At 36.2% G+C, this 20,437-nt stretch overlaps 1 long non-coding RNA gene across 1 annotated transcript in view; it reads right to left on the reverse strand.

Moving 5' to 3' along the window:
- LOC108540032 (uncharacterized) overlaps positions 1-19,715 on the reverse strand; it is a 71,510-nt gene extending 51,795 nt beyond the window's left edge. Inside the window, exons 1-2 of the long non-coding RNA XR_001888560.1 lie at positions 19,525-19,715; positions 801-869 (exon numbers count right to left, since the gene is read on the reverse strand). This is a non-coding gene — a long non-coding RNA (uncharacterized LOC108540032). The remainder of the gene's footprint in view (positions 1-800; positions 870-19,524) is intronic.
- Positions 19,716-20,437: the final 722 nt, after the last annotated feature.

The raw sequence follows: 20,437 nt of genomic DNA on the forward strand, positions 1-20,437 counted from the left end.
ATCTAATGGTTTCATAAGGGGCTGTTTCCCCTTCGCTTCTCTCTCAATCTCTCTCTCTCTCTCTCAGCCCCCTACACTGCCATGTAAGATGTGCCTGCTTCCCCTTGCACTATGATTGTAAGTTTCCTGAGGCCTCCTCAGCCATACAGAGCTGTGAGTCAATGAAACCTCTTCCTTTATAAATTACCCAGTCTAGGGTAGTTCTTTATAGCAGCATGAGAGTGGACTAATAAAATGACTAAATGAAGAAATTAGAACATGAGCTTTCTTAGATGTCTAAAAGATAATTTCAATGTACAATTTTTAGAATCAATCGTATACAGTTAGCTAAGCTCATCATATTACCATTATTAGATCTTAAAATATATCTTTAAAAGAGAAAAGCAGAAACCACAGTAAGAGAATCTTTTTTTGTTTATTGTTTAGTTTCATGAATCGTAACTTAAAGACCTAGCACAAGATTTGCGATCAGAGGAAAGTGTTGAACCCTTAGGGCAGGTCAGTTATTACTAAAAAACAAATCTTTATTTACCAAGAGGAAAACTAGCAAATCAAAAGGGAAATGATTTTCATTTTTATGAAAGAATTTCAGTAGCTATTAGTATTGGTACATTAACAACTTAGATAACATGCGGTGGGAGCAGCCTGCAGATGTGGCCTTAGACAAAAATTGTAAACAGACAAAGTTCATCTACACAGTCTCTCTTTTGGTTTTTCTTTCTTTTTATATCTCCTTGGCCAAGTTTCCAGCTATTATGTTGACTTTTAATTACCCAGTTTCTACTGTTTTCTTAGCTCACCTGTGTCTTCCCGGGGTCTTTCTAGCACCTTGTCTAGACATTGTTTCTTCTTTCCCTCTCCAGAAGATACTATGCTGACATAAAGAGACAGTAACTTTAGAGTTTAAAAAATTAAACTGTAAATAGTCTACCTATTAGTGTTGCCATCCTTCTAAATCAGTTTTCTCACTTGTAAAATAATACCAGCTACCTAATAGGATGACTGGGAAAGTTAGGAAGCTAAGGTGGCAGAGAGCACAGAGTAAGCACTCAAATGTCATCTACTGTTGTATGCCTGGGTACGTGACCTTGGAATGACTGCTCATCAGTTAAATGGGGACAACATTCACTACCTAAAAGATTGCTCTGATGTTAAATAAAATAATGTATGTTATGTGTCTAGCACAGAGTGTGATATATGATAATCTGGATAATAAATTATTTGAAATTATAATTCTTTGATTGTCTAAAGTGTTATCTACTAAAGGTTTCATGTCTCCTAATACATAAGGCAAGTTGACTAAGTTTCATAGACATTTCTGAAATCATGGTAAAACAAAAGGCAGAAACTAGAATACTTTTAATATTAGCGTGACTGGTTCTAAGTTAAAGAAACCAGCATAGTTTATAAGAGGAAAGATAAGAAGACTGAAGGCTGGGGAACTCCAACTTGCAGAATTTGGGGGAATCAGGAGTGATCAGCCCAGGAGATGAAGAAGGTAGTGCCAGTGAGGTCTGGGAGCATGTGATGCCTTGGAAGGTAGGTGAAGGAGGAGTTTCAAGGAGGAGAGTGATCAGCTGCATCATGTTGTGCTGCTTGGTCAAAACATGAAAGACACTAATTTACTGTCTAATACTTGAAAGTTTTCCTTGATTGGTGTTCATAATTTTGCATCTGTGTAAAATAATGAAACCCATGTCCTCCTTTTTTGGAGTGTGGCATACTATTTACCAATACAGGTTATACAAGGCAAGGTTTTCAGAAGCCTTCTATTTACCCACATACTCACTTGTCTTTTCTGCTTAGGCCTAATTTCTGATGTTTCCCTCTTGATAAGATAGCATCAAATTGTTCCATTTGAGCCAATTACAGTTTCTGGAGAAAGCAGGTTTTAAACCTGTCCTTAATCCAGTCATTCGTGGCAAGTGAAAGTTTTACACCAAAATTGCCAGTTTGGATAAACACTGAAGAGCAGCCTATCTTACCGGGCTGTTTATAAATGGAAAGCTTATCAGTTTGTGGGGAAATATTTTATTTTAAAACTTCAAGATATTGATAAACACCTTCCAAACTAGGTAAACCTCAAACTTGAACTATGTTCCAGCTTATTAGGTAGAAAATGGTTAATACCATGATGTTTGCTTTGAACACTGTTCTCCACTTTGAACTCAGTAATTTCATACTTTCAGAGGATAGATGGCTGAAACTTCCTTAGCAAAATGGACAAAGCTTTTTAACATGTGGATGGAAGATAATGGCAGAGAAGTCAGCTCTTTCTGGTTTTCCTACTTATATAAACCTGAGAAATTAAATTTGTCAAAAAGGAGTATTTTGTTTATATCCTAAATTTGCATTTTATGTTTTGCAGTTGATGTCATGGCATCCCCAAAGAAGGTGGAAAAAGAATGTGTTTTGCAACAAGGGCTAATCGAGTTTATTACATGTAAACCATTCATAAAACATGGAGCTAAAAGAAACCTTTTTTTTTTTAAACATTGTTGATTCTAACCAAGTCATCTTTATACATCATCCCTCAAACTATGGGATTATGCTGTGATTGTGGTTCATTAAACCATTCATTGGATCTTATTATTCTGTGCTATGCCTTTTTATATAGATTATCACATTTTTTCCTGGGCAAAATTGCCCTAATTTCTTTGGGGTTTCTTCCTTCCTCCCTATTTCTTATCCCTTTAACCATTTAGGTAATCTGCTGAGAATTTTTTTTCTAGCATACTTTTAAAATATCAAGATTTGTTATTTGCTCAACAACAATGTTCTTAACATCTTTTCTTTGTTTTCACATTAATAAAGTGGGATTAATAATAGCATCTATTTTATGGCATTGCTAGGAGGAATACATTGACTAATAATCTCTTTTGAAAGAGCATGACACAGAATAAGTACTATGTAAGTGCTTAAAAATTAAAGGAATTTATTTACATAATCTCATAATACCATAGATGTGTGTAATCAGTTTACTTTATCTCTATCTTGTAGACATTTTTCTAGCTCAGTCTCAAAACTTTAAGAAAAGCCATGTCTTATTATTAGTATTATCTATAGTTGTAAAAGTGAGGCATAAATATTTATGATCAAATTCTGCCAGTCTTTGTAACTGTATATGTGTCTGATAGAGATAATCAAATTGAAAAAAATATCTAAAGCATGTTTAAGAGAATAAAAGAACATATCAATTACTGACTTTTAAAGAAGAACACAAAAAGGTACACTAAAATTAATTCTAAATTGACTGTCTAAACTACCCTACACAAAGACATTGAAGATTCTGTTTTATTAAAAATGAATTATTAACTACAAACCACTGCTCAGTGAAATAAAAGAGGACACAAACAAATGGAAGAATATATCCATGCCCTCATGGATTAGGAAGAATCAATATCGTGAAATGGCCATAGTGCCCAAGGTCATTTATAGATTCAATGCCATCCCCCATCAAGCTACCAATGAGTTTCGTCACAGAATTGGAAAAAAACTGCTTTAAAGTTCATATGGAACCAAAAAAGAGCCCGCATTGCCAAGACAATCCTAAGTCACAAGAACAAAGCTGGAGGCATCACGCTACTACCTGACTTCAAACTATACTACAAGGCTACAGTAACCAAAACAGCATTGTACTGGTACCAAAACAGAGTTATAGACAATGAACAGAACAGAAGTCCTCAGAAATAATACCACACATCCTACAGCCATCTGATCTTTGAACAAACCTGAGAGAAACAAGAAATGGGGAAAGGATTCCCTATTTAAATAAATGGTGCTGGAAAAATTGGCTTAGCCATAAGTATGAAAGCTGAAACTGGATCCTTTCCTTACTCCTTATATGAAAATTAATTCAAGATTAGAGACTTAAATGTTAGACCTAATACCATAAAAACCCTAGAAGAAAACCTAGGTAGTACCATTCAGGACATAGGCATGGCCAAGGACTTCATGTCTAAAACACCAAAAGCAACGGCAACCAGAAAGCCAAAATTGACAAATGGGATCTCATTAAACTAAAGAGCTTTCATGCAACAGCAAAAGAAACTACCATCAGAGTGAACAGGGCAACTACAGAATGGGAAGAAATCTTTGCAATCTACTCATCGACCAAAGGGCTAATTATCCAGAATCTACAAAGAACTCAAACAAATATACAAGAAAAAAACAAACAACCCCATCAAAAAGTGGGGGAAAGGATATGAACAGACATTTCTCAAAAGAAGACATTCATACCAGTCAACAGACACATGAAAAAATGCTCAGCATCACGTCGCATCAGAGAAATGCTAAATCAAAACCACAATGAGATACCACTCACACCAGTTAGAATGGCAATCATTAAAATGTCAGGAAACAAACAGGTGCTGAAGAGGATGTGGAGAAATAGGAACACTTTTACACTGTTGGTGGGATTGAAACTAGTCAAACCATTATAGAAAACAGTATGGCGATTCCTCAAGGAATCTAGAAGCTACAAAGTACCATATGACCAGCCCATCCCATTACTGGGTATATACCCAAAGGATTATAAAATCATGCTACTATAAAAGACACATGCATCACAGTATGTTTATTGTGGCACTATTCACGAATAGCAAGACTTGGAATCAACCCAAATGTCATCAGTGAGCAGACTGGATTAAGAAAATGTGGCCATATACACATGGAATACTATGCAGCATAAAAAAGGATGAGTTTGTGTCCTTTGTAGGGACATGGATGCAGCGGAAACCATCCATTACTCAGGCAAACCTATCACAAGAACAGAAAACCAAACACCGCATGTTCTCACTCATAGGTGGGAACTGAACAATGAGGTCACTTGGACTCGGGAAGGGAACATCACACACTGGGCCTATCATGGGGAAGGGGGGTGGGGGGAGGGATTGCATTGGGAGTTATACCCTGAATGTAAATGAGAGTTGATGGGTGCCTGACGAGTTGATGGGTGCATAAAACAACCACGATGGCACAAGTATACATATGTAACAAACCTGCACGTTATGCACATGTACCCTAGAACTTAAATATAATAATAAAAAAGAAAAAAAAGGAATTATTACAGTAAGTTTAAATCTATAAAGTGACAGAAAGTTATGAACATTAAACTAATGTTTATTCATTAAATTTACAGAAGAAATCACAAAACACATAGTAGTATTAAGATGTAAGAAGAAATTTTATAAATCAAATTATGAAAAATGTTGGGTGAAATAACTAGAGTAATCTAGTTTCTTGCTTCTCAAGGACTGCCAGACTCTATTTCTGCTTTTCTCTTTCATTGTTTTTTGCTGTCTTATTATACACAAATAGAAAATAGAAGAGTCAACTTAAGACATTATAAAACTTATTGTGTAAAAATTTTAGTTATCTCAAAATAAATGAAAACATCCTACCTTTACATTTATGTTGAATGGGGATTTTGGATGTTAAATAAGGTTATGCAGGTAGATTCTGGAACACAGCTTCTCACAGCATGGGTATGAGGGACATGGGAGGAAATCATTCATGATCAACCTGCAGAAAACTTACCTCCCCTTTACCCTCCTGGGCCAGTTGCACAAACATTGTGGTTCTTAGGTCATTTATTTTCTGAGTTGTTCTCATTAATATACCTTCACTTAAAATCATTTACATTCAATTCATTTTATTTTTAAATTAAATTTGCATACTTCTTTCCTTCACTTCTGAATTCCATTTCTAAGATTTCTCCAGTAAAAGATTCTAAATGATATTTATTGTAACATTATTTGTAGTTTTCACTGTCCACAGAGAAATGACTAAATATATTTATATTTTAGAATATTGTGTAGTCATTAAAACAAATAAATTAGCCCTCTATCTATCAGCATGCAATGTTGTCCAAAATACATTAAATGAAAACTGCAAGTTGAAAGACAGTAGAATAATTCTTATCCTTTTTCTGTTAAAAAAAAAAAAAACAAAAAAACATAATTTGAGTTAACGCATATAAAATTTGTGCTCAGAAAAGCTACCAGACTATAAATTGTGGTTCTTCCTCAGAGTGAGATGGGACAGAGGGAGTTTCACTTTTATAAATTTCTGTGCTTGTTTTCGAATGAGCAAGCGCCAATTTTCCAATAAAATGTGTGTGTATATTTAATTATATGTTTAATTGAAACAGTAACACAATTCTTGAAAACAGTTATATAGGTATATGGGAGTGTATGTGTTTATATACATATATGCCTATATAAGGATTTAGAGAGAATCATTTTAAAATTGCATATTCTGGGTCCTGCTTTAGACCTACTGAAGGTATCAGAATTATTGGACCACTCCAGGTAATTCTGATGATCAGGCCAGGTCTGAATAGCTGAGTTTAAGAACAGCCATTCTAGCTTATGTAGTACTGGCTATTCATGCAATTAGTTTAAGTCATGACTCCATTTATCATTATTATAAAAATCCTGTGAACTGTGCTGCTCTGTTTATTATTTATAATTGTTTGCTACATTAAACAGTACATACTCTAAAATAACTTTTGGAACATATTTTGAGGAATGGTGTATTGATTCAAGAAATTATATCATGTGTGCTATATGATGGTTTCTGTGGTAGAAACTCAAAGGAGAACAAAATAGAAAAGACCCCATCTCATGTAAATAATCCTCTCATTAGCAACTATTCAACTTTTCTCTTATGGCTAATTCCATAATACAGTAGTTCTCACATTTGAGCGTGTATCAGATAACCTGCAAGACTTGTTAAATCAGAGAGGATGAGTCCCCACATCCAGAGTTTCTAACTCAGTAGGTCTGGAGTGGAGCCCCAACATGTGCATTTCTGACAAGTTCCAAAGTGATGCTGATACTATGGGTTAGGAACCACACTTTGGAGAACCACTGCTAAAAGGACATTTGGTTTTCTTCTTCCACTGGCTGGCACAGGGTGAGATCCAACCCTGGGGTTTTCCTCTAGCAAGAATATAAGGCTTTGTATGATCAGTACTAGTTTCATAACCTCTACCTTTTTATCCTGATACCTAAATCATATTTTATCTGAAATTGTACATATTCATTTAAGCATCTAAAATACTTTTTGGAAACCTGTCTGCTTCAATGTGGAAAAAAGGTAATGAGGCAGAGACAGAAGCTGAAGCTTATTGACCACCTGCAACAGGGCACCTAAAGTGAGTTTAACAATACTTTGCTTCCTCTGGGAATTATGTCCACCAAATCTAATTATTAGAGTGGCTAAGATCAAATGAGTTAATATTTATGAAAAAATTAAATGTAAAGAGCTATAAAATGTAGGTTACTTGGGGAATTCTTCATCTCATCTCTGATTCCTAGAAGAAAAACATAGAATATGTCTTCCTTGGCCAGCTCAAAGAAAACCACTGCCTTTGCATTGGAAACATTGAGTTTGACCTCTTGCCTTCCAAATTGGTGCATACGTCTGACCTAGGACATGCTGTGCGTCACTCATTAAATGCCACTGTGGTGAGTGTCCCCTTTTGAACACAGCTGTGAGTCTCCACACTGTGGAGAGAAGCCAGACACAGGCTTTACATGCACCTCGAGATTCCTGGAGAACATATGCCATGTGTTTGTCATCTTTTCAGGAAAGCACTTCTGAAGAGCCCTTTAATGAGTTTCCTAGAGAAATTCTGAAGGAATCGTAATGCAACTAATCATTTCCTACCTTCCCACTGAACCTCTTATTAATTAACATGTTAATGCTCTGTTTGATTTCTTAAATTTAGTTTGAGAGACAGTAAAACAGCTATTTTCAAATTAAATTAAATTGAGTTGTGAGAAGATTGTCAACCGATATAGGGCTTTTTGTACTCTACTAATTCCAGTACTCATTAAGGTAAAAAAAAAAAAAATCAATGAGCTTGGAAATGCAAGTGTTGATATTATTGTAGGGTGAATCTACTTCTGAATAACTTACTCCCTCCATGACAATGTTTTACCATGTATGCGACATTAGAAAATGCAAATTCCAGTGTTTAAAGAGAGGGAAAATTTTCCAGAGTTACCATAAATGTCACCCAAGTATCTGTTTGGGGAATTAACATACTCAGAAACTATAAAAATTAAGGTTTTTTTTCTAGTACAGTAGACATTCTTACCGTTAATAGACAGCAATAATCCTTTGGTTTTCAATGGTATATTGCTCTCAGTTCATTGTGCAGATTTCAGGTATAATTAATTACCTTTTATCTTCCACTAAGGCTTTTCCTTTTAGCAAAAGGGATTTGTTTTGACTTCTGCTCTAATGGAATCTCTTGGGAAGGGTCATATAAAATAGACCTTATCACTGAGCTATTGCAACATTATAGACCAATTGGTTTTCACTTACTCTTCCTCAATAAACAATTTTCAAATACCTTTATTTACATATCGATTTGACTTTTAAAATTTTCCTCATTATTTTATGTTGAAACTCAGGATATCTTCTATTGCCAGTATTTGCAATTAACCAGTTTTAGATTAGCATGCAGTAACAGATTTTTGAGTTGACACCAGAATTCCATACAGGAAAATTACCAACAGTAAAATTTTCCTATATGTGATGGAAATCTGGCGTCAACTCAAGAATGACGTAAGTCTGTCAGTACTTCTCAAACTTGGATGATGTAAATTCATCAGTACTTCTCAAACTTTAATGGGCATCTGCATAACTGGCTGATATAGTTTGGCTGTGTCTCCACCCAAATCTCATCTTGAATTGTAGCCTCCATAATTCCCACCTGTTGGAGGAGGGACCAGGTGGGAAGTAACTGAATCATGGGGGCAGGTCTTTCCTGTGCTGTTCTTGTGACAGTGAATAAATCTCATGAGATCCGATGGTTTTATAAAGAGGAGTTTCCCTACACACACTCTCTCCTGCCTGCCGTCAGGTAAGATGTCCCCTGCTCTTTCTTCGTCTTCCACCATGATCGTGAGGCCTCCCCAGCCATGTGTAACTGGGAGTCCATTAAACTTCTGTCTTTTATAAATTATCCAGTCTTAGGTATGTCTTTATTAGCAGCCTGAGAGTGAACTAATACACTGGCAGATCATGGTAATCCACAGATTGTGATTTAGTGGATGTGAGGTGGGGTTTGAGATTCTACATTTTTAACAAGCTTCCTGGTGATGCTGATGCTGTGTTGAGTAGCAAGGGTTTAGATGACATTGATAATCCAAGAGTAACAGTAACATGATGTCTTTAATAGTTGCAACTCTCACAGATTTTCTGGACACCAGAGTTTTCTACTCACAAACTGCACCTTCGGTTGGACCAATGTACTGTAGTAAAAACAGAAATCTCTCTTTCTATATTCCTAAGATACAGTAGATCTCCTAAAGTACAGCTTTCCAAGCTGAAAAGATATTTTCAGTTTTCACTGTCTCCTCTATTTATAATTGTAAATTGTAAGATATTTGTAATTTTTTTTGTCTTAGTTTGCCATTTGACCAAAGCATTTTGGAAGCTCAGTCCAGGGCACTGTGGTGATTCATTCTATTCCACTGTGACAGAAGTTCTTCAAATATGTTTGTTCTTTAATCTTCATTGAGACTCTTGTGAAAGCGAGCATATACAAACATACTACAGCTTGGGGAGGAAAAAGCCTGTTTTATCTTACAGACAGCAGTCACGATGAGCCAATTTTTCATAAACACCAATTGTATTTTCTAGGATCCTACAAGAAGTAAATGGACCACCAGACACCACCAAATTTTTATGTCTCTTTTTAGAATATCTAAATATCGAAATGTCTTGACACCAAACTCTTTGTACCTTCTAAGCGTTCAGTGAGGAATTTAATTTATGTCTATGTTTTTTTTTGTTGTTGTTGTTACTGAGAAAGAAACTCTTTAAAAGAAACTTCTCCCTTTTCCTGAAAACCTCCTTCTGTTTGAAAGTGTGCATTTTAGTTCAGGGCAGTGGTTATCAAACCTTACTGTGCATTAGAATCACCAGGAGGGCCTGCTAAAACACATCTTTGCTAGGTTCCAACTCTAGAACTTCTGATTCAGTAGGTGTGATGTAGGATCCAAGAACATGCATTCCTAACAATTTTCCAGGGGAGGATGATGTTGCTGGTCCAGGGCCCACACTATGAGAACTACTAATTTAAGAAAATATGCTCTTCTTTTTTCCACTTCTCTAAGATGTTTTAACTAATTGTGAGAATGCTGTATTAAAAGGAGAAATGTGAGACTCTCAAAACTTGAAACATCCAACAGATATCAAGGAGCACTGATTTCCCTATATCCCACCTAGGGAGAGGGATCGTTCCAGTGGCAGCTTACAGATCACTTAGCCAGGGCAGTTTTCTCGACCCCATTTATCAGGACAGTTTCCTTTGTAAAGACATAGCACCTGATAATTGATCTTCATGATGATAATCACAATTGTAATTATATAATTATTTGTGAAAATATTTAATGACTATTTCCTATTGGAAGCTTAATCTTCTTAGGTGCCATCATTACCTTTGCTACTGTTATATTTGTTCAGCACCTAGTTTGGAGTTTGGCACATAGTCAATGTAGTATCTGCCAAAATAAATGTTTGGAAAAACATTAGAATTCTTCCATTTATATAAAAATGGTGAGTTCTAAGAGCCTTAAATCAGAGATAGTATTCTCCTGTATCCATTGCCACAATTTTTTTAATTGATTATGACATTCTTGCATGCTGAACTCAGACTGGGCCCAGAAATGATCTTCAATACAGGCAGCTTCCACCAGTTGTAATATATGACCTATGAGATAAAATCTAATTGCCATTGTTACAGTGAATTCTATTCAGGATGGCCTTCGCTTTGTTCACTCAATATTCCCTGAGATTTTGCCTCTATCTTTGTTCGTGCTGTTTCATTTATCTGAAATAGCTACTTTCCTCCAAACACACTCCATTTGTTGAAAACCTATTAATTCCTTAAGTCCTATCTTGAGCACCATCTTTTCTGCCAAGCCTTTTGAAATCCCCTTAATTAGATGAAATCTCTGATGACTCCAACCTTACTCTACCTTACAACATAGTAATTTGTATGCTCGCCTTTACCTCCTTACTAAAATGGTCCTCCTTAAAGACAGGAAAAACGTATTCAACCCCTTACCATAACTTCAGTTATTAAACACATATACATTTGTCTCCTATCATGTGCCAGGCCCTGTGCTAAGTACTAGGGGTATAAAGCTAAAGGAGACCTAGCCTCTGTCTTAAGTAGGTCATCGTTTTCCAGGGCATTAAACAAACAAAGATATGGTTGTAGAATAACACAGCAGATGCTATACTGGAGGCATTTACAAGTCACAGTGATGGGTTGAAGTAATAAATGATCATCTCTGTATGGGCCGGATGTGGTGAGTAAAGATATTAGAATGATTAGAGACAATTAAGTAAAATGCTTAAGAGATGGGTAGGAGATTTTACAGACATGGTAGATGTTTAGTTCCTTCCATTTAACCAACTTATTTGAATTGATCTTAATGCAGCTTGTAAAATTGAAGCTGGGAAAACAAACCCTATTTTATTTTCTTACTTCTCTTTAGTTTTCTGAATGCTGCATAAAGTTTTCACATATCCTCTATCTGGATTCTCCTACGGTTGACTGCCTTTCCACACTACAGTTTATTCAATTCATTCATGCAGGCCTTGCCACTGTTCTATAGACTCACCCTGGTTGCCCTGTGCTCTGTAGTAGTTGCATTATTTCCAATAGGAAGTGCCATGATAAGCCACATCAAACAGATATTTGGACTGTGCTGAAGTAGATCCTCCTCTACCAACTTATATAACTGTGTGAGTTGAGGAAATGTGCCAAGAACCCAAATCCAGTTTTCTGCTATAGGATGTAAGGGCTGCTGAAAACAATGTTCTCAGCCAGGACAGAGGCAGTACAGTCATCAGAATCACTAGGAGATATATCATCAAGTGGCACAAGGTCAACCTGACTTCCCTCTTTTAAAAAAATACCACCCAATCACCGTTGAAAACTACTCCTCCAAAAATATTAAATGCTTCAGAAAGTCAATGAATGTAGCTTGATAAACTTAAAATTGCTAACTGAACTTCAAAATAATGCTCAGGAAAAGGAAGATGCCATCAGTTGAATAATTTGGGAATGTTTCTGAGAAATTAAAGATTGTTTTTCATCAACTAGAAAATATTTGGTATGTTAATCACACTAAAAAAGATGATAATTTCCATGTAAACATGAAGGTGCTGCAAGCTCTCTTAGCTAAAAGTGTCTCAAACTTTAAGGTACTCCAGACTTACCCAGAGATCTTGCTACAAACATTAGGTCATTGAGTTCCACTCCTAGAGATGTGTTTTAGAAGGTCTGGGTATGACTCCAGGACTTTGCAGTTTGAAGAGGCATCATGGTGGGTAATGTTGCAGGCAGCCCACAGACCATACTTTATCCCAGGTAAATTATCCCTGATCTTGTGGGATTAAAACACAGTGAACTGTATAGCTGACCCTTGAACAACACAAATTTGAACTGCGTGGGTCTACCTGCACACAGATTTTCTTCACCCGCTACCACTCCTAAGACAGCAAGGCCAACCCCTCAAGACCAACCCCTGCTCTTCCTCCTCCTTTTCAGTCTACTCAATGTTGAAGGTGAGGTTGAAGACCTTTATGATAATCCACTTCCTCTTAGTGAATAGTAAATGTATTTTCTATTATGACTTTTAAAATAACACTGGTTTTCTTAATACCACTGTATTTTCTCTTGCTTTCTCAGTAGGCTATTAATAGTTAAATTTTGGTGGAGTTAAAATTTATATATATATTTTTCAAATGCATGGAGGTCAGCACCCCTAAACCCTGCATTATTCAAAGATCAACTGTATAACATTATTCCCACCACAACCTCTATATGCTAATGTGGGAAACAATATGCAAAGAGATTAAAATTTCTACCTTTGACAAGTGGCCTGCCCCCAAACTTCTCTGTTGTCCTTGACTATTCTTTTTGGCCAAGAAAGGGGAGTAATCGTCTTCCCCATCTCCACATTTAATACAAAAACAATTTTAGAAATCTATTTCTCTTATTGATCGCGCGTGTGTGTATGTCATTATGATTTACTTAGGCAAGAAAGAGCTAAAGCCAATCTCCCAACCAATCATTAATGAAGTTTTAGTATCTACTGATTACTGGCCACTACGCACAAGGAGAGTTTCTCATCTCACTTCTCCCTCACAATAACGTTAGGAAAAAGGGGCAGCTGTCTTCACTTTACAGATGAGGAAACAAGATGAATAGTTAGGGAACTTGCAAAGATCAAAAAACAAGTGAAATCCAAGCTTCAAATCTAGGTGTCAGATTTGACCAACCACTTTGTCTTTACCACAGCTAACAGTTGTTATTTTCCTTCATTTTGGGGGGGCTGTAAACTTTGAGGGAATGATGAGTTTGTACCAGCGGCAATTTACTGTTTAATGATACAAGTGAAGTTATATCCTTCCCTCATATCCTTCGGTCTCATTCCCATCTAAGGATGGGATCTGTAATCACGTTCTCCAACAGCCAGCTTCTAGCTTCTGTGGTTTTCTCTGCCTTTGACAACCATTTATTCCTCTTCGTTTAAGATTCTGTCTCATCGATCTTTGATCTAGGCACTTTTTCTTTCTTCTCCAGAGTGTTTCTTCCCAGCAGTCCCCTAGTTTTATTATTCGAGATTTCAGACCTTCCTTTCTCTTTTAGCTTTAAGCTTTGGGCTTTTCTCTCCCTCTCTATCTGTGGTGGTCATATGGCATGCTGTTTCTTTCATTTAGTTTTCTTTTTCGTGTTCAACCATATATTCTTTTCTGTTCCCCATTATTCTAGATTGCATCATGTCACCTTAATCCTTACTAACCTGCTGGAAAGATTTTCTCTCTCTAGTATTTCTGATACCAGCCTGTTAACCATGGGGGAGAAGGGAACATTTGACATCCTCATAGTTAATTTTATTGATCACATTGATATTGTTCCAGAATTTTGCATACTTTTTTATTTACTCAAGTGTGTGAGTATCCTATCTGTGGCCTAAAATGAATTGGCAAGTTTTGATACAATTGCCATTGAGCCTCAAACTTAGCAGTGAAGTGAATTTACAGCAAGAGATAGGATAATATACTCACACTTGAAACCACAAGGACCTCATCAGCCACGAAAAGTAACATTTCCTGAAAATAGAAAACAGGCTAGTTTCCAGACATTTCAAACCAGTGGATTTTTTTGTTGTTGTTGTTCTAAGACATCTTCATAACAACTACTAAATTTAATTTTAAAAAATCAAACTCTTCTCTCTCAGGCTTACAATCCAGTACAAGAGCAGATATAAATTCTGTCATTGGAATGATTTACCTGTCACTATCACATAATTTATAAATAAGATAGAGAACAATATAATTTTTAATACCATGAGTCATATGCTTTATGTTGCAATAATTTTAGTTTAGTCTTTCTTTGCTCTTTAGCAAAATAAAAGCAAAATAATTTCCAGAACAGAGGAATTGTGACAGGGAGAACAAGAAATGCAATGCATCAGAGCAACACAAGATGTCACTTTTACACAGGCCTGCATTTGCAGTGTAAGGCTATATCTGCATTGTGCATAAAATAGTATGTGAAGGGAAAAGCATCAAGATTTACAAATGCTTCAGAAGCATGAACAGGAGCAAGAAACCTTGGTTTTGTTTTCAGTATTTTTAATGATATCTTGAAATGTATCGCCAAACTGGAATTATTCTCCTGTATCTGTGTAAGTTCACACAATACATTGCTTTAACAATACATTGCATCCGCAAATTTCTGGATAGCACAGAATCCAAAAACAAGCTTATTCTCACTGCATAGCATATTTTTTCTCTCAGCTTCCTTATTTCTGCATCATTAGTTGCCTTCCAACATCTTATTGGGGCCTAATCTGGTAAAATAGGTCTCTGACTATTTTCTTTTTCTGGTCCTGCCCAATTAACCCATTTTGCACACTGCTCCCAGGTGGACCCTCTTGGGGGCAATTCTGATCCCAATATTCATCTGTTCTCCAAGGTCAGGTTGAGCAAGAAGTATTAGTTTCCTATTGCTGCTACAATAAATAACCACAAACCGAGTGGCCTAAAGAACACAAATTTATTTTCTGCAGCTCAGAAGTCTGACTTGGATCTCACTGAGCTAAGATCAAAATGTTAGTAGGGTAGGATTACCTTCAGGAGCTCTGGGAGGAACCCATTACCTGGCCTTTTCCAGTTTTCAGTGACCACCTGCTTGCCTTGGCTGGTAGCCCCTTCCTCTGTGTTCAAAGCCAACATTATCAGGCCAACTCCTGTCCTGTTGCCATCTCTCTGGTTTTTCATAGTCACATCTTTCTCTAACCCTTTTAAAAACCCTTGTGATTATGTTGAGCCCACTGAGGTAATCCAAAATCGTCTCCTTATCTTAATGTCTTCAGGTCAGCTGATTAGCAACTGTAATTCCATCTGCAACCCTAATTCCCTTTGCCTTGTAGCCTATCATACTTACATCTTCAGGGAAGTCATTATTCTGCCTACTATACAAGGTATCCAAAAGGCTTCAAGATCTGGCCTAGTTTTACTTTCCATCCTTGAGCCCCTTCTGGGGTCTATTCTCATTTCTTTTGTGTCAAGTGTTTCGGCCAAACTAAATTTCCCATAAAGTGGCCGGTGTTCCTTCTTTAATCTCTAAATTTTGTTCATGCTGTTCTCATTTCCTACGTTATTTTCCAACTTCTCTGAAAACATATCTTCATTCTTCAAGTTTCCTCCCCTGTGAATCTTTTAAACACTCTCTTAGGCAGAACTACTTCTTCATGTAGTTCTTGATTACTCCTTCATGTGTGCTTTCATTGACTATATCTTCTACAGAATTATTGTGTTAAGCCATCTGTAATTTTTTTCTTTCCTTTTTTCTTTTTTTTTTTCCTGAGGCCCCAGGATACATTTTCCCCCAACCTTTCCAATTGCAAAATTGTGAAAGGTGGTAGATATATTTTGTTAGATGTTTGAAAAGTATATTATAAAGTAAGAGAAGCTGCCATTACAGACTCCCTTCTCCAAATACCAGTGGCTTAACATAACAGAAGGCTATCTCTTGATCATTTACAATACAAGGCTGGTATTTGTGGTCTACTGGTAACTCTCATCCACACTGATTCAAGGACCCTGGTGCCTACCACCTCCTGGTTCTGCTGTACTACCAGGCCCTTCTAATTCAAATCCAGACAGTAGAAGGTAAAAGAGAATGTTCAAGAGATTCATTTGATTTTTAAAAGGTGGCTTGGAGGCTCCTTCATTTTTATTTACATTCCCTTGGAAAAAACTTTGTTACATAGTCCCCTCAGTGCCCCCAAAAAACTGCAAGGGAGCCTGGGAAATGTAGTCTAACCAGGTATCCAGCAAAATCCTATTACCACAGGGAAGAAGGTAACGGCTTTTAGTAGAAAACTGTGATATGTGCTACAGAGTGAAGAGGGAATGCTTCCCTCCTGCCAACTCTTATTTGAACATGTATCTCTTATGTAAATGATAATATTCCACCTTGTATCCTATTTCTTTGTAATATATGTCTGACTTATTCCAAAGTACATAAATCAGATCAATGCAGTAGAGGAATGGTAAAAGTATGTATAAATCCTACATTTTACACAAGCTTTCCTATAAGAATATTTATTAAGTATCATTCTGTTAGATTGAATTGTTCCTTATGACCTGGATAAATAAGGAAGTTTTTTTTTTTTTTTTTTTTTTGGAGAGGACAGAGTCTCGCTTTGTCGCCCAGGCTGGAGTGTAGTGGCGTGATCTTGGCTCACTGCAAGTTCCGCCTCCCAGATTCACGCCATTCTCCTGCCTCAGCCTCCTCAGTAGCTGAGACTACAGGCACCCGCCACCATGCCCAGCTAATTTTTTGTATTTTTTAGTAGAGACCGGATTTCACCATGTTAGCCAGGATGGTCTCGATCTCCTGACCTTGTGATCCACCTTCCTCGGCCTCCCAAAGTGCTGAGATTACAGGTGTGAGCCACCGCACCTGGCCCAGGAAGATACAATTCAAAGTCTTCAGACATAATTTTAAATGTTGAGAGAAAAAGTAGGCATTGTTCTGTGGCAATGGTAAGAATGATGGAAAGCAAGATGGTAAGAAAAGAATACAGGACTTGACAGAAGGTGAGACTTTTGTCAAGAATGTTAGTTATGAGCCTGGGGTTTAAAATTAAATGGATTAGTTCTATATTTTTATGGCTATGTCACTTAAACTCTCTGAGTCTCAATTTCAGTATCTGTCAAATGGAGGTAACTGTTTACCATTTTTAGAAGGTTTAGATTAGGTAAGTTTGTAAGACACTTAGAATTTCTAATTCATAAATACTCTAAAATGCTAGGTTTTATTTTTCTTAAAAATTGTTGAATAAGGAAATCTATATTAACCTTAGATTTTTTAAAGCATGCATATAAAGAACAAAGACAAATAGAAGTTTTGAGGTAAGAACAAATTCAGGAGAGCTGAAATTCAAAGACCTGATGTTTATAAGGACACAAGGACACACAAAAGATCCTTCAAGGTTTTTACATTTACAAGAAGAAAACAAAAAAGTGCTTGAGGTTAACAAGCTACATTTTTTTATCCCCCCAAAAGCGTAGCATCTCAAGAGTGGAACAAACACTTGAGAGAAGTGGTTGAGGCACCATGCAGGTAAAGTGGTTGGGGAGAACCATTCTGCCCTGAATAAATGGCTTTATGGCCAGGCTTTGGGTGTCTAAGTTCCAAAGTGAGAAAACTTGCCAATGAGATTGAAAACTTGATATTGAATTAATCAAATAGAATAAAGGACCAATAGGAGAGGCACAAGAAAGTTGAGAAGAAAAAGGTGGCTCTCATTTTCAAAGAAGAATATTGATAACTATACACTGGAACATAACCTTTAGCATTCAAAAGATTCACGACAGGTTACCCTAGCTCCTCAGTGGGACATCACTCTTAGAAATATATACATCAATTTTTAGAAGCAGTCTGATTTCAGAAATAAGACAGTGTGTGCAGGCAAGAGAAGTGTCTTAGGCTAAACACACATGAGTTGACTACAACAAGATTGGGAAAGATGAATAAACATGATAGTTATGCTGAAGTCCAAGTGTGTTCATTCAAGTCTTTACTTATGTCTTTTTGGACTAAGTTTTAGAAACAGGGTGGGTGAGATGCATTTTTGTAAATTTAGTTGGTTGTTATCTTATTTAAGCTAAGTGAGAAATGTGTGTGTTACTCAAGAATAGTGTTCTTAAAGCATTAGAACTTTGACCCAAGTCTTAAATTTTAGCAATGGATAGAATTATCAGAAGAAATTATTTTCAAATTAAAGATAAATAAAATCAAAATGATTAGGCATATGGATTTTGAAATTGTTAGACTCAGAAGAGAGTTCTGGCTTCACCATTTATCAGATGTATAGCTTTATTCAAGTGATTTAACTATTCTAAACCTCAACTTCCTCATCTATAAAACTATAATTTGGAAAAGGCCATCTACCCATTATATGGATGATGTGGGATAACTAACATAAATGCACCTAGCATATAGTATATGCCCATCAGGATGGAGATAGTTACAATGCTGTTGTTCCAAATAAAACTGTCTCTCACAACGGAGAGCATTTCAATAAAGTTAAATAGCTTACAGAAGTGGATAAATCAAATCAAACAAGATTAAAATGAATTGCAATATGCCATTTGAGCAAAAATATAAGAGAACAAGTAATGTTTTTGTACAGGAATAGAACTAAAAAGGCAGATAATCCGAGGCAGATATATGTGTTTGAACCATTTAAGTAACTATGTTCAATATGAATCTATCAAAAAACATAAATCGATGAAAACACATAACTAACAAAATACCTAGTATTTTCTTTGACTACATCTGTGAAAATATGGAAAGTAATATAAATCCGAGACCAGCTTCACTGTGCTCTGTACTGTCTAACAACACTGAAAATCTTATATTATAAATGGAAGTCAGACAAAAGGAAACATATTCAAAGGAGAGTAATCAAAGCATGGGGAAGTATGCCATCTGAATAACAACTGGAAGAGAAGTGGTAGTTGTTTCCGGTTTGGGGCTATTATGAAACAGCTGCTGTGAATTTTTTATATAAATCATTTTCATAGACGTATGTTTCCATTTATCTAAGGTAAATATCTAGAAGTAGAATTGTCTATGGTAGGTGTACATTTAACTTCATTAGAAAATGCCAGTTTTCCAGAGTGGTTGTACTATTTTACACTACTTTTTAATTGTTTGTATGTTTATTTCAATCTCATTCCTTGATGGAATTATGTCAATCTTTCCAGATTCCTGTCTTAGAAAAAAATTGGAAGACTTAACCACTCCACACTCATATGCAGTGACAAAAAATAAGCAGAATTGAATATCCATTACCCTTTTAGATGGCACAGGAACAGTCCAATTTCCCTCACACTTCACTCATCACTCCTGACTCATTCATTCATTTGGTACTAACTGATATGTATTAACATGAGTTTGCATACCCTCATGTAACGGGAGACTGACACAACCCCAGTCATTTTAACTTGCTGACAGCAGGCCATTGTTGATGCTTGCATTTGAGTAAGAACATAAACTTTGAGGTGTGTGTATGTGTTTATACTTTGTCATTGTTGTTGCTTTTTGTAAGTGCCATCTTGGAGATATTTCTGTTTTTCCTTTTGACTGCCTCCTCCTTCAGTTGTACCCAGAGGGTGGGAACAGAAGCAGCAGCAGGGATGTTGCTAGGCAAAAAGTTTCTGATGACAAGGATGGAGATTGCAAATTACGATTAGTGCAAACCCGGGATGTGTCCTCAGCTTAGGATTCTGTTATTTACCTAATTTGAGCCTAATGATATGAAACATTGTTGTAATGTTGAAGTTTCCTTATCCTTTTCAAGGTGCTTCAATTCCCTGAGGAAAGAGGCAAACAGATGGAACCTTTCACACTGCAGACATAGAAGAACGAGATAGAAATATGCTCTCTGTCCTTGATGTGAAGATGCTGTCACTTTTAATTCTCCAGCTTGTTTACTTTTCTACTACATAAGAACTGGGGCTTGTTTTAGCAGCATTGATTAAGTTGTCATTGATTTTCAAGATAGGAAATAAAACTTTCAAATTTCCCACATGAATTTTAAGTAAGTCAGATATTAACAACAAGATAAAACATTTACCATGGCAATGACAGAATAGTCAAGTATCATTCAAAACCTTTCAAGGCTCACAAAGAGCATATGGATTCTAGATGTCAATACATACATGACTAGGTAGTAATTTTATTATTTAATCTAAATAAATGCTTCCATAAGCATCTAGCACAAAAAATAGAGAGTTCACTTATTTTTCTACATGTTTGTGTTCACTCGAAATTTGCAAAAAGGTATATTTTCTACCAGTCGATAGAAATCAGTCT

Source organism: Rhinopithecus bieti, unplaced genomic scaffold (assembly GCF_001698545.2).
Source record: "Rhinopithecus bieti isolate Rb0 unplaced genomic scaffold, ASM169854v2 scaffold_15850, whole genome shotgun sequence".
NCBI lineage: Eukaryota > Metazoa > Chordata > Mammalia > Primates > Cercopithecidae > Rhinopithecus > Rhinopithecus bieti.